The 14,004-nt window shown below is 38.5% G+C and overlaps 1 protein-coding gene across 2 annotated transcripts in view; it reads right to left on the bottom strand.

Moving 5' to 3' along the window:
• Window positions 1-14,004, bottom strand: part of WASF3 (WASP family member 3) — a 65,504-nt gene that overhangs the window by 32,288 nt on the left and 19,212 nt on the right. The gene's annotated exons all lie outside the window — the stretch shown is intronic.

Here is a 14,004-nt window from a genome sequence, read left to right as displayed (position 1 = left end):
CCACTCATTCTGTTTCAGAATGCAGATGATCCAGGGCACCTTCACACATGACTAAAGTCCCTCGCTTCTAAACCACAAGCTGTCCTTTCTCCAACCAAAATTTTGTTCATTAAGCCAGAACACTTACACTCTATCTCAAAAGATGTAAGGCTAAAGGGTACTAAAGAAATTTCAGCTGAGTAAACTGAAAGACATCCACAAAGGGTATACTTGTTTCTGTAAAAAAGAAAAATTCAGGATAAAAAAAATAAAGTTCATTAAGAGCATGAACTGAAAAAACACGCACAGAAGCTTCTTCCCAAATAAGTGAATTTGAATCTGTTTTTACAGAATGCTATTCCCTGACACTGTGCTTAATGGTGAAAGTTGGCCAGCCACATCAATACAGCTGAATGGGGGAAAAGTTGGTTTCTGCCTGTATGGCTCTAAGTCCAGCCCGACTACCATTACATTTATTAATTGTTCTATATAAATCACATTTTCTATTCTGCCTTCTTTCCATAGCCACATAAATGATCTTAGCACACAGGGAGTCATGAGACATCCCATTGTTTCCTTCTGCTGAACAAACAGTGACCAGTTTAAAGTCTCAACAAAAGATGCCGACACGTTAATCTTGTTCTTAGCGTGATGGCTGCTCATCCTGCTCCTAGTCCCTTCCAGATGGCTCCGTGTGAAAGAGATGGTGGGATGGGGAACAAGGAATATTCCATGCTGCTCTGAACATCTGTTCCACTGCATTCATACATTTAAAAAAAACAATAAAAACCTTACCACCACTATCAATTTTACAATTTCAACCTACCACTGCTAGACTAACACCTAACAGTGTAAATGTTATGCATGCACTTGAAAAAGGAAAAAACATCTTTTCAAATCATGTAAGAGCATTTGTTTTGCTTTTGCTGTCTTAAGAACGGACTTGTTTCAATAACAAAGTACTTATGCTGCACTGAAAACACGGTTTTCTTGCACATGACCTTTCTGCATTATACCCCAAGAATTTATCATTCCTTCTCCTACTCAAGCAAACAGAACTGAACTGAGTCACCATTTGTTTCCCTTTGGTTTTATTATTTGTCTTTACAGCAAAGATGCACACTATGTATTTGTTGGAGCTTGTTTAAATTTCATTTGTCCAGTTTGGTACAGCAGCTAAAAAATACTTTGCTTGTGCATATAAACAAATAGTGGTAGCCTTTTGTTTTCTAAGCATGGCTGAAAGAAATGAAAATATAAATACCTTACTACACTATACTGTCTACCTCTCAGTGGCATTGACCCTTTAAAATACCACCTCTTTCTTGAAAAGAAGCACCCAGGCAGAGCTAGGAGAAGCTCAGAACAGAAAGAGGAGGAAGCAGTGCTTTGTCCTACAGCACAGCAAAGAAGACTTAGATTGATCATCCTCCCCTTTTGTATCATCTTGACATGTGCGAGCCATACGGCTGCTGAATTATTCAGCTCTTTGTACTTGGAATACCTAATGATTACATGTATGAAAATTTAGAAACACTGACTGGAAGAGCAGCAGATTGTAAAATCTAATTTTGTTCTGACCTTTAGTACCCTACACGGTAACATTCAGTGAGAAGTGTAAACCAGATGAAGTCAAAAGGAACAAAATCACAAAGCAGCAGAGAGCTGGTTATACCACCAAGCTAATTAGGTCAGGAACAGCCCTCCACTAGCAGGTCGAAATGCTTCCAGATGTCATCTGGAAACAGGCTTGGATCTTAATCAGATGTGAGCAGAGTTTGCTATGCAGACAGAGCCACACAGTTCTCACTTTCCACAGCAAAACTCAGCAGCCCAGACAGCTGAGAAAATGTCTACAGGCCACTATCTCAAAACTCAGAAGTATTCCCATGAAACTGGCTAAGATTAATTAAGCCTTAAAAGTAAATGATGGTTCAAGTAACTTGCTGTGTACTGCAACACTAGTCACTCCCACCTGTTTAGTACCTGTTAATTTTTCCAGCATAGTAATACTACAAAGCAACGATAATAATTTTTTAAAAATTAAATATGACAAAACCAAGAGAACTGCTATTGAATAAACATTAGTACTTAATTAACAATTAGCCATACCAGGATATTTCCCACCTGAAGGAAATTTCTTTGTTCTCTACCCACCTACTGCAGTCCAAAAAGCATCATTACAAGTAGATTCCTTCTTCAGCTATCTGACAATCAAAATAAGACAAAGCACAGCTTTTCATGTCCCAGTTTAGGATACACCACTGAGAAGCTACTGTAAGTATGACTCTTTCAATACTCTCTTGAATGATGGCATTAAACACCTTGCAGTGCTTACTTTAAGCCTATTTTGGTTATCTGATGCATATTCTTTTAAGAGTTTAGTTATATACAGTCGCATTCTATCTACCCTACAGAAATGGAAAAACTCTCTGACAAGAGCCATTGTCCTGTAATTTCTTTACACTGCTTCAGACAATTTGATGTTGGAAGAACTCGTGATAGAATATTGAAACAACTGTAAACAAGCCATTTCTTAGTGTTTCAGACTACAATAATGTACAAATAACTCCTGCAGACCATTTAAAGTACATTTGTCCCAGCCTTCCTCCTTCACAAATAGCAAGGGTTACCAGAAGCAAATGCCTTGATTATATAAAGAAAACCTAAGTTGCAGCTAGGCTTGCTGACTTACCCTGATCCCATTTAACAGAGCCTTACTGGATTTAAAGGGCTCGAAATAACTGTCTGGGTCACAGCCCATGTGATAAAGGCCACCTGGTGAGGCCTCAGGAGCCCTCCTGCAGGGACAACATGCCATTCAGATCCCCCAATGACCTCAAGCTAAACCAGAAGCAAATTCAGTAATTTGTTTCTCAGAACTCCAATTAACCTTAAATTGGAAGGGAAAGTAAAAAAGGAATCAAGGATTGAATTTTTTGTCAAATAATATCCATTTTATTGCAATACACAGTGTTCCCCATTTCCCATATCTAATATTCACCATGAAAAACCTTTTAAAACAGGATTTTTCTGGAAATAAAAAATCTGTTTTTAAACTGTTTTTACACTCAGCAGTTGATCTAAAATGTCACATGGAAGTGTTAAATTTTCACATAATTCAGTAAATCCAAAATTTAAAATGTGACAGTAAAGTGTCAAGTTTTCTTATAGTTCTTTTCTGTACAAGAAACTCTCTGGACGTCATATATGTATATACACATAAGTACACTTTGTGTACATTTATGTTCTATACATCACACACAATTTATACACATTTATTATAAATATGACACACAGAGATGATGGAAGAGACCAATAATGTAGGTCAAACAGCAAAAGAAAAAGCACTTCAGATTAATGTTGAACTGCCATGATACTTTCTCCACATCTACTCCCAACAAACCTCCTCCACTCCTAGTTCTCACCAGGCAGGAAAGACTACCACTGGGAAACACCTGCAATGATGCTTTTTCAGGCTACCACACTATGTATCACAATCCTTAAAATACTTTGCAGTCAAAGCAACTTCAATATCCATCTGAACAGCCATACTACAGCAGCAGAAATTTCCTCATGTATGTCAGGAAACACACGGTCAGCCCAAGAAGCAGTGTAAAGAAATTATAGGATAATGGTTCCTGACTTTACCTATATACCCGAAACCTGGAAATGGCAACTAACCTATGTGAGGGAAAACCAGATTTATTTTGGGTGCTTTCATGGAAAAACTGAACTAAATATTTTGTGTCTGGATCCAGCAGCTGAGTCTAAGTGAATTGAAAATTCCCAACTATTTTTATCCTGAGCCAAGTGTGCCATCTGTTCCCACAAAGTCCATCTTCTGGTAGCTACTGTACTACAGCATTATCACAAAGTGCCATGTGATCAAGGACTGGTGCATAAATCAAGAAAGATACTATGAGTGACAGAAAGTAACACTCAAGACAGTAGTAAAAAGAAAAAATAAAAAACAAAGAAAAACAACACAAAAAAACCAACCCACCACCCCCCAAAAAAATCACCACAAAGCTCAAGCAGCTTTATCAAGGTCCCCTGTTAATACAGCTTTTTGTGTTGTGGTTATTTAACTCTGGGGCCTAAAGAAGGCTGAGCTCTGGTCAGAGACTTTCCCAGGGTGAGGACACATTTTATGTCTTTCCTATATCATCTTTCCTATGTGATCTGCCTGTGCACAGTAACCTGAACACTAAGGATGCTATTTCCCTCTCCCAGCTAATCTTCCTCACTCTCCTCCACACAGTTAACATCTTCAAATTAATCCCACAAACCATTCCCACTTGACACATGAGAAATAAGCAATGTGTAATTTTTCAGTTCATAAAATGAACAGTAACAGTTACAGATGACAGCAGAACATCCAGTTATCAGAAGTACAGGAGCTTCCTGTGCCCCAACAACTGAATCACAAGTGAGTAACATGGGGTCCAGCAGAAATCAAGACAGACTGTACTCCTTTTTCCTAACCTTATCAATACTGAAGACGTTTTTTCAAACCTAATTTACACAGGCAAATGCCCATTTGTACCTCTCACCAGAAACAGAATACTAAGAGAAATAAAACCACAGTAAAAAACTTAAATCTAAACACTCTTGATATATTTGTTACTGATATGTAAGGCTCACTGAGATTGTAAGCAGGTACAAAACATCACATCCTCTCTTGTTTTTTCTGGCTCTTTTGTGACAGATCTCTCCTGCTAGGATCACAAATTTAGATGTCAAGGTTCTGCCCACCATTACCTTCTTAATAATTCAACTTATAACGTTGGCCTCAGATTTTTCTTTTTCTGCTATTCTGAGGTTTTAGTAGCATTTTGTGTTGGAGTTTTGCGGGTTTTTTAGTTTTGGGGTATTTTTTTTTTTGTTGGAGTTTTCTTGGGGGGGTGGTTAAAGCTAAAATCAGTGTCAGGCAGTACTACAAGCAACATGCTTTGATACAGTAACACTGACAAAACCTCATTCTCTGCATTAAAGAGATTTCCTCCTTACACATACAGTAACTCCCATTGTGAGACAAATAAGCTACTATAAAACCATAGTGAGTCTCAGACAGAATTCAGCAGTTAGTCTTCTGTAAAAATCCCCTTTCAACACTTGAAGGCTGGAAAGAAAGTTGTGTTCCATGAAATCTGGCATTGTATCAACACATCTCCATGGAGCTGGCAGGACAGAAGTGCTCCAGAAACCAGCTTCAATGAAAAAACGCATTCTTACTACGTACAAATAATCACTAAGAGGAGGCTTAAGCAACTTTTTCTCCTAGCTAAAAATCATCAAATCACAGCTAAGATTACTGGGGACACAGAGGTTATCAATGACAACACTAAATTCTTTAAATCTACTTCATTCCTTTTATTCCTATATTTCAAATCAGTGCATTAAAATATCCCTTGTGGAATCTTTTGTCTGTCTTTCTTCAAGGCATATATATATACATATATATATGACTTGAAAATGTAAACTCAGCTTTATAAGGAACTATGAAATTTCAGAGCCTAACACTGAGTACTTGAAAGCATCACACTGATTCATAGCTATGTCTGTAATTCTCTTCTTTTAGTCAATGCCAAGTGTGGATGAATCCTAAGTGTGAGCTTGGAGGAAAACAGTCTTACATAGAATAATAAAAGCACAAAATACAAAAATACCCCATGAAAACACATGGAGTCCACAATAGAGAACAGCATGAGCCATCAGGTTTTTCATGTGTGAGCCTCTGGGGATGTTCAAAGACTTCAGAGACTGCATTAGCAAGTTGTGTGGTACAACAGGAGCATAAGCACCTTCAGAGCTGCATAGCTGCTGGGGATGATCCTGAGTCCAGCCTGCATACACGCTTTTCTGTAGGGAAACAGGAATATTTGCTCCAAGCTAGTGGTCTCCCAGTCCTTGGGCCATCAGATGCTGACACTGTCCCATATGCCCCTACAGACAACGTTTTGGTTTTACACTCATCCGAAAAAGTTCATATAGCTCACATCTGGGGAATTTGCATCACAAATATAATGCTGGATCCAAACCAAACCTACGGCATAATACATCCTACAATGTTGTTTCAGCATGCTTTAATTTGCTATATAAAGGCTGAAAAAGACTAGTTTTGTTTTAATTTTGCCAAGACAAGATGTAAGAAGAGAGGCAAACACAGGTTAGAAAGAAAAAGAATCATCTTAGGGCTGAAAATAAATCAGAGTATTTTCTAATTATGCTTCCCTCCAATGCTAACAAATTAATATTCCCTGGAAAAAGGAGGAATAAAACAAAAAATATGTGCAGTAGTCAGAGTAACGTCAGTCCTCTCACTCCCTACAATGCACTCAGCCTCCCAATCCTTCGGGAAGGACTTCATCTTCCTTACTGCCAGTCAAACACGCAGCAAAATTCTGGCAATAGAGCCAACTAAAACCCACTGAAAGAGGAGCAGACTGCCTAAATCTAGCAAGGCTGCAACTGTCAAGAAACATCCCCAAGCCTATTACAATAAGGTTACCCAATACCTGCACTCCTACAGTATCTGTACACCCTGCCATTAAATTTACTCTGCAAACATGAGAAAGGCAAGAAGCAGCATCTCATTTATATTGCTGAGAGGCACTAGAGCTACTTGTGTGCTGGTCAGCATCATCAAGGCCTGTAGAAGGATCAGAAATTGGACCTAGACCACATCAATACTTAGCAACAAATGTTTCAACCACAAGATGAGTTGTGGCTCCTTCTCAGAAGCAAAACCCTGTCATTGCCTTAAGATCCACTCCATTTAAAGTTGTGCTTTTTAAGACAGCTGTAAGCCAACTGTTCCTTGATTTAATTAAATGGATTCCTTTTCCCATTCCTGTTTCAACATTTGTGCTATTATAACTGCTGCTCCTGGCTGAGCTGCTTCTCGTGCTGGAATCAGATTGGAAGTCAGCAAAAATCTAATCCAGAGGAAAGAAGTCAAAGCAGTTTATGGAATTACTACCCTTATATCTGAGAGCATCGAAGTGATAGTGAAAGCACTCAATCTGCTTCAGGACGAAAAAAAAAAAAAAAACAAAAAACCAGAAACCAGAAACCAAAAAACAAAGCAAATCAAGCTGAACTCCCATTTCATACCCAGTTAGAGTGTTTAGTTGTGTAAGTGAACAGCAAGCTAAGCACAAGTGGCTAGTGGCTAGACAACAAGACTGAAAGACTAGCAACTGCTTCCTACAAGAAATGGCAACAGTATTGTCATATTAAAAGTATTTGACTTGAGTCATAGGATATGCTGAGTTGGAAAGGACCCGTGACAATAGTCCAGTCCGGCTCCTGACCATACAGGGCAACCCCAACGTTAATCCAGGTACTTAGAAGTGTTGCCCAAATGCTTCTTGAACTCTTGACAGGTTTGGGGTCACAACCACTTTCCTGCAGAGCTGGTTCCAGTGCTTGACCACAACTCCCAGTGAAAACCTTTTCCCTAACATCCAGTCTAAATTTTTCTGACGCTGCTTTAAGTCATTCCCTTGCATCTTGTCACTGGACACCTGACACAGGCTGGATCAGCACCTCCATTTCCATCCCCTCACAAGGAAGTTGTAGACAGAAGGTACCCTCTTCCCAAAGATTACATATAGTACCCTCAGCTGCTCCTCAGAAGTGATTCTCTCTAGTGCCAGTTCCTCTTACTAGTAGGAACAAAAACCAATGACACTAAAGAGCTCGGAACTCTTGCAATTTTCAGGAACTTTCCACTGACATATTTCCCAAAAATCACGTAGGCATCCCAGCAAACTCTGAGTAGGTCAACAAAAAATTTACTGAACAGAAGAAAAACAGATATGCCACATGTGCATTACAAACTCTGCTAATCATGTTAGCCACATAAGTCATTTATGTCTGTATCCTTTCCATCTCTTTCTGAAAAACATGATTTTAGTGAATGCTAACCTGGTATGCATTAATTTCTGTGGTTTGTTTATAAAAAGAAACAAGCAGCATATACTTAATAAATATTTAAGATCAAATTTATTTTTAAAGAATGAAATATTAAATACGTACTTTTTAAAATAAATATACAGTACACAGTTGTTATCCAGAAGCGTGGATAACTCAAGACAAAAATTAGTATCCTCTTCTCAGGAACAAGAAGTCACTCATCTGATGACAGGTACCATCACATGTCAAGAAAAGTAGTTGCCCTTAGCTCCTGGTAAATTGTGAAGGTCCCTTTTTTCTTTCCAAGAGACTGAGGTAGAATCAAGGACAAACCATTAAATTAAGGAATCAGTCCCCCTGTTTTCAATCTAAAATCCAAATTTAATCCAAACTGATCTTGTAATTCATAGACAACAGAATATGTCTTTACGTGTTTACCATTAATCCCTAGTCATAAAATGCAAACAGGCAGACTGCATGTTGAACTGATCACACTCATATTTCCCAATTGCATCTATCAGCATTCCACAGCCAAACACCTGAAGCCATTCAGTTTTATCCTGATAAGATGCTCAGCTCATATTTTAGAGCCACAGTCCAACCTTCTCCTCCTTTACAGGAGTCCTACTGCTAGTGCTTGATCTCCTCTCCACATCCAGCCCCGCTGCTTAGCGCATATTCACCACTCCAGCGGCCAACACAGCAACCAAGATTTGTGTCCTTCACATGCCCTACAGCCACTTTGCTCTCCTCACCTGGACTCTGCTCTCCACACCTCTCTTCTGCAATGCCATGTCTCGCTGTTTCTTTGCAAGTTGTCAGCTGCTCCAACAAGAGTTGGAGGCATTGGTAGCTAAGAGGAGAGATATAAACTAATCCTTTTGACTACCCTTTCACCCCTGCAGGTTTACAATCCAGTGTTTGCCCTATTTGTTACAAAAGATTTAATTTTTTTAAATATTGAAACTGTTTACTATTCAGAGACAGATTGTAAAGACCGTTTCTTATTCTCAGAAGAGTCCAGTAACTAAAATAAGGAGATGGGGAAACTGCTCCTCCCCTTTCCTATCCACTCCCCAGAGACATTCCAAACTCCCCTCCCACTGTCAGTTCTATTCAAAGGCTGTGTTCTTATTTGAACATGAAAACTCTTCCAACACACGCCATAGCACGTCAATTCTTTCCACAAACCCTCAGAAGTAAATGCTACTTCTTCCCACACAATAAGGAAAATGCACCTAACTTACTAAATGCTGACAGATTACAGACCAGGTAGCTATCTGCAAAGGCTCAGTGCTCTATTTTTTAAGTATAAGGAGACTTTTTAACATTTTCAACTGTTTTCCTGCATAGCTGAGGCTACGTTGGAGTTGCAACCAGATAATTTCAGGGCAGTTTGTTTTATCTTGAAGGCTGTCCTCAGTGGTGCCAAACAACAAGGCAAGAGGCAATGGGCAGAAAGTGATGCACAGGGAGTTCCACCTGAACATGAGGAAGAACTTCTGTAGTGTGCAGTGACTGCACACTGGAACAGGCTGCCCAGGGAGGGTAGGGAGTGTCCCTCACTGGAGATGTTCAGGAACCATCTGGACACAATCCTGTGCCATGTGATCTGGGATGACCATGGCTTGAACAAGAGAGGTTGGACCAGATGCCCACTGTGGTCCCATCCAACCTGACCCATTCCATGAAATGCACAAACTGAATAATAAATGAAGCTTTAATGTTAGTGTTTTATTTACAAGTATAACACTGCAATGAGTATTGATGAAATATGCTTTAATTTTATTCCTGAATTTAAAAAAGAAAGGGCATCCATCTAGATCCTGATGATCACAGCAGTCTCTTGTAAACTTAAAAGAAAGCAGTTGGAAATCAATTAGGGCACCTATTTCCAAAGAAAGAAAAACCCAAATGATGCTTTCACCCCTCCAGTTCCACAGTGGTTAGTATGAACTTTGCCATGAGTTTGCCTCAAAATATTTTGCATAGTGGATCAAAACACTTTCAATATTTCCTATCATTAAATTGAACAAGAAGATTTCCTAGACATTAATTCTTAACACTAGTAAGTAGATTTTGAACCTAATCATGTTGAAGTGAAAACAATGGGGAGGAGGGAGAATTAAATCCTGGCATGTAAATACTCGGGAAGCTTTTGTTTTTCTTTAAATATACAACAGAAGCAAAGAAAGATGCTGAATTCTGAAGCGAACCTACTCTAAACTTGCCTCCCTCACAGCAGTGCAGTTGCTGTTCTATTGGTGATAAAATCTTCTCCTGTGAAATGCAATTATTAGTTTAAAACCTATTGAGCTGATGAGATCCCCCAATCCAAGAGGAATAGATTTCTTAACTACAGCTGTGACCAGCTGGCTGCTAAACAGAGAAAGGACTGCTATTGCCATCTCTGTGATGAGGCTCCAGGGGCAGTGCTGTGGTTGCTGGCACCCTTCCTGAGGCTGAGAATCACATCAAACCAAGCAAAACCCTTTGTGACTGGAGACCAGTTTGTTTTTATGGACTAACAGGGTGACTGTAGGCACAAACACATTGACTCCAGCTCTCAAAGACTGTAATTTAAAGTTATCTGTGATTATATGGATCTTCCATACACCCCACCAAATTATGCAACAAACCTATCAATACTTACATTGCTCTTAACTACACTTTAAAATAATCAGTGTAATCTACATAGACTACAAGCACATACGGAAAAAAATCAAGCCATTAGAGACTAATCTACACACAGTTCAAGAAGTAATTTAACTACATCAGTTAAATTTAGAAGCTGATTTATTTAATCATTGCACAGGCAACCAAGATTTAAACCTCATCTTCAAGCAGATCCCTGTGCACTAGCTGCATAATTCAGAGGGAAGTTATTATGATGCCAATCACAGAAAAGTTCAGAGAAGAGGCCAATGACTGCATTTATTTGCAGAAATGAACATTTTCCAGTCTCAGACAGTGATAACAAAGACTATTTCTATATGTGATGAGCATGCTAAGGCTCTCACAATGCAGACACCAGTTTGAATACACAAAGAGAAGAAATTTGCTAACATCAAACCCATTTTGCCAGGCTGCAATTTAATCCAGCTCCATGCAGTTAAGTCCAAAATATAAATAAGTGCATACTGAAAAGAGTTTAACCCCAGACAAGCAAGAGCTAAGCCCAAATACTCAGCCTCTCTTAACAACAAAATCAGATAGGAAACAAGAAAAGGCTCATCAAAAACATGTGTACCTGAAGATGGAAAGCTGTGATCACTTCTCTACCATGTTTTAAGTTAGTCTCTCCCAAAACCAGTTCCACCTCATTTTGGCTTTACTGTTTGCAATGCAAGAATTCTGCAAGACTTGCCTTTCTCATAGGTCTTTTTCCACCTCGGGAGGCCACTGGGAAAACACTGTCCTGCTACTCCCCCCATCCACTGCTACACAATTGGTGATCCACAGTTTTGGCTGGTCAAGTAGTCCAAAAACCCTCCAACATTCTCCAGAGACTATTTCTCTCCTGCCCAACCTACTTTTCCCATTCAGTCTACCCCATTCTGAAAAGCTTCTTTCTTCAGGGGGAATATTCTTAACAGTTTGTTTTAAATCAAACATTTAAGTCAATAAGTAACTGTATAATTAGCAGCCATGAAGGTGAAAGGATACAGATCACATGACTGAAAAGTCAGAGAGTACAGGCAAAAAAGTCTTGGCACATAAATTTGGTTTAACCCTGACTGAAAATATCCAAGCTGCTTTCCCAACAGAAGTATTTCTAAACACTGGAGTATTATCCACCCAGCAATCACAAATTTAATTTTAACATCTTTTTTTCAAAACATGGAACTGAATACACTGTATTTTTATCTGCCAAAATAAGTGTAAAGGCCTATTTCTTAGTATTGCGTGTATATGATGACAAAAGAATTCCTCTGGTAGTCTACTGAACTGACAGCTGGGGCTAGTAAGCATCAGAGGCTGTTTTCAAGCCCTGCATCTGGTATTTCACTCCTCACTGCACGCTCTCTAACTTTCTTTGTGGAAGACACTTTTGTACTGTAGTGTTGTAGGTTTAATATAATATTTCATATATTTAATTTATAATATTTTTATCAACCTGACAACTTTTGGGGGCATTTACATTGGCAAAACACAGTAGGAAATCCAGAGAAGCAAGACAAGGCACAACTATAATCCAAGTGACAAAATGAGTGACAATTTCAAATTCAAATGCCTTACTACACATACATGCAGGTGAATCAAGCTGTTGAAATTTTTTATTGACTTGAAAGTGAAATTCTTTGAATGGAAATTTAAAAAGAAAATATATTACATTTCTGTAGAAATCAATCATTTTAAATACAAGTTTCTCATTTTATTGATCAGGTAGTTTCCAAACTGTATGTCCAATCCAAATGTTTGTGATACATGAATGATCAATGTTTGACCAAAAATCAGAATTTGTTCACTAGAATAAGGTTTTAATATTTTTAAAAAAAACTTAAAGGTTGATATTTCCAAGTATGTTCAGCATTGCGCTTAGACACCCATCAGTTACATTAAATTTCAGACTAGTTAAACACTTGACACTTCAATTAAACTCTACATGAAAGCTGGGCTTAAACTGCACAAAGAAACACAAAATACTTTATAAAACTACACTAAGAATGAACAGCAAACAGCTCAAAATAATTTTTGAAGCTTTATTAATAAATATAACCGAGGTAAAATATTCCAAAACCAAGGTCCTTATTCCTGTAGTAACTAATTTCTATAGCTCCCCATAAATAAAAGCAATGATGTTTCCATGCACATGAAAAGCAATTGAAATATAACAGTGCTGTAACATTCACTGCTTCATTAAATAATAAGCAATATGCTAATCTAATAATCTAGTAGTGAATGGACAAAATTTTCAATATGTATATTTAGTTTACCCTTTTTTTTTCTTACAGACTACTTACTTTACTTGACATACTTCCTCCACTTTTGACATTTACAGCAAGACATCTTTTTTCCAAATGATTTCAGTATATAACCACTGATTTACCTTTCCATTTAAAGGGCAATGCAAGAGGGGTAAAGCAGGAAAGAGTGGGTTTTCTTTCACCCTTCTCCTTCAGAAGTTATTACCATAACCTTCCCACTCCTGTGTGCACCATATTGCTTCCTTATTCCTTCATTCCTCAAAACAGTTTCCTACTTGAAATTGTGAATGCACACATTTTCCAGAATTCTTCTTTTTCCTAACTTAAAGTACAATCTCTTTCAGAACATGCATGCTGAAAAGCATCTCAAGTATCATCAAGCGTATTCTCAGAACACAGAAATGAAGCATAAGTGAATTTCAGCTGAGGGGGAAAGTGTGGCAAAGGATCATAGTCAGGGTTATAGACAGAGTCTATAGGACACAGGAGAATAGTATCCTGAACAGTCTCCTAAATCACTGCTGCATACTTTACTGTTTCTCAGAGACCTTGAAGCAAAGCTGGCCGTGGTTTCTGCCAAAGGCAGCACTGTGGTGTGCAATGCTGGAAGAAAACAGCCTCTCCTACAGGTAGCTAATACTACTTTTAACCTCATCCTCTCAGAAGGAAGAAAAACACATCTGCTCTTCAGCTTCTTCCCCTGCTCAAAAACTTTCTCTCCCCCACTGCAAATGCCAACAGGCTGCAGCTCCCTGTCAATACACACATGCATACATTTATCAGCTTTACTTATCGTAACAAAATTGTCTGCACCTTGCCAGCAGTCCTCCTTAGCACCCCCAGGTGTGTCCCACCTCTTATGTCACACATGAGGGAAGTGCTACTCTTCCAGCAATACCAACAGATAATCCTTATCTAAAGTTTCCTGGTGCTGAGTGTGGCAGTGAGACAGACTGGAGGCAGGGAAATATTTCCCCACACAGCTAGTTTAATATCAATAAATACAAATCTTTCATTATCCGTTGCACTTTGATGCCAACAAACATTCAACTTTGGCAGATTTAGTTTAAATCTCTTAGACAATACATCAACAAAGTACAGATTATACAGGGTAAAAGTAATTAACAGATGCAAATTTATAAATCCAGTAGCTCATGAACAACCGTGAATAAAG

This window comes from Zonotrichia albicollis, chromosome 2, assembly GCF_047830755.1.
Source record: "Zonotrichia albicollis isolate bZonAlb1 chromosome 2, bZonAlb1.hap1, whole genome shotgun sequence".
NCBI classification, from domain to species: domain Eukaryota; kingdom Metazoa; phylum Chordata; class Aves; order Passeriformes; family Passerellidae; genus Zonotrichia; species Zonotrichia albicollis.
This window is presented reverse-complemented; position numbering and strand designations above follow the sequence as displayed.